The sequence below is a fragment of the Octopus bimaculoides genome, chromosome 30 (assembly GCF_001194135.2).
Source record: "Octopus bimaculoides isolate UCB-OBI-ISO-001 chromosome 30, ASM119413v2, whole genome shotgun sequence".
NCBI lineage: Eukaryota > Metazoa > Mollusca > Cephalopoda > Octopoda > Octopodidae > Octopus > Octopus bimaculoides.
This window is the reverse complement of record NC_069010.1, coordinates 3,388,109-3,389,859: the sequence shown is the minus strand read 5'-3', so window position 1 is coordinate 3,389,859 and position 1,751 is coordinate 3,388,109.

Here is a 1,751-nt window from a genome sequence, read left to right as displayed (position 1 = left end):
TTATCGTAACTCAGTGATTCTTAACCGGAGTTAAGATTTTCTTGTTAAACTTTATCTGTGATAAATCGGGTATGCTTGTACTATACACGAAATGTAACAATATAATGGTTATAGGGGCCGAATAGAATAAAATAGGGATCAAAGTCGTCCTTAAGTGAAGAATGTAAGGTCTAAGAAGTAAAGGGACGTAACTCTTGTTACAGTTATCTCCCTTGATTGATTATATTTAAATAAAGTTGAAAAATCTTTAAAATAGGGGTTTGCTAAATTTTTTTCAAAGTAGAACAGCGAAGGCGCATGCCTCAATGGTTAGGGTACTCGGGTCACAGTCGTGAGTTCGATACATGGCCGCACGTTGTCTCCTTGACTTTATTTCCCGTGCTCCTGGCCAGCCTTCTCACATTGTGTCACGCTGAAAATCCCTGAGAACTATGTTGAGAGTACGTGTGTCTGTGGAGTACTCAGCCACTGTCACGTTAATTTCATGAGCTGGCTGTTCCGTCGATCGGATCAAATGGAACCCTTATTGTTGAAACCGACAGAATGTGAAGCAGTGTGTTCTTTTACTTGTTTCAGTCATTTGACTGCGGCCATGCTGGAGCACCGCCTTTAGTCGAGAAAATCGACCCCAGGACTTATTCTTTGTAAGCCTAGTACTTATTCTATCTGTCTCTTTTTCCGAACCGCTAAGTTACGGGTACGTAAACACACCAGCATCGGTTGTCAAGCGATGTTGGGAGGACAAACACAGACACACAAACATATACACACACATACATACATATATATATACATATATACACGACGGGCTTCTGTCAGTTTCCGTCTACCAAATCCACTCACAAGGCTTTGGTCGGCCCGAGGATATAGTAGAAAACACTTGCCCAAGGTGCCACGTAGTGGGACTGAACCCGGAACCATGTGGTTGGCAAGCAAGCTACTTACCTGTATGTGAAGTGTGTATATATGAATATATACTATTTATATATGAAAAAGTGTTCACATATAAAGATATATCATTTCCATATAAAGAAGTGTATCTATGTGTGTGTCTGTGTTTGTTCCCTACCATTGCTTGACAACTGATGTCGGGGTGTTTACATCCTTGTAACTTAGTGGTTTGGCAAGGGAGACAATAGAATAAGTACTAGGCTTATAAAGAATAAGTCCTGGGGTTGATTTGACTAAAACTCTCCAGTATGGTCGCAGTCTAATGACAAATAAATACTGATGCACATCCTATAATTTTTTCTAAATTTCATTTTGTAGATAAGAAATTTGCTTCCTAATCACATGGTCCTGGGTTCGGTCCTACTGTGTGACACTTTGGGCAAGTGTCTTCTGTTACGGCCTCAGACTGACCAAGGCCTTGCGAATGGATTTGGTCGATGGAAACTTAAAGAAGCCTGTTATATAAATAATCATCATCATCCTCGTTTAACGTCCGCTTTCCATGCTAGCATGGGTTGGACGATTTGACTGAGGACTGGTGAAACCGGATGGCAACACCAGGCTCCAATCTAATTTGGCAGAGTTTCTACAGCTGGATGCCCTTCCTAACGCCAACCACTCAGAGAGTGTAGTGGGTGCTTTTACGTGTCACCCGCACGAAAACGGCCCACACTCGAAATGGTGTCTTTTATGTGCCACCCGCACAAGCAAGTCCAGGGGCACTGGCAACGATCTCACTCGAAAATCCTACGGGAGCCAGTCAGGCGGTACTGGCAACGGCCACGCTCAAAATGGTGCAT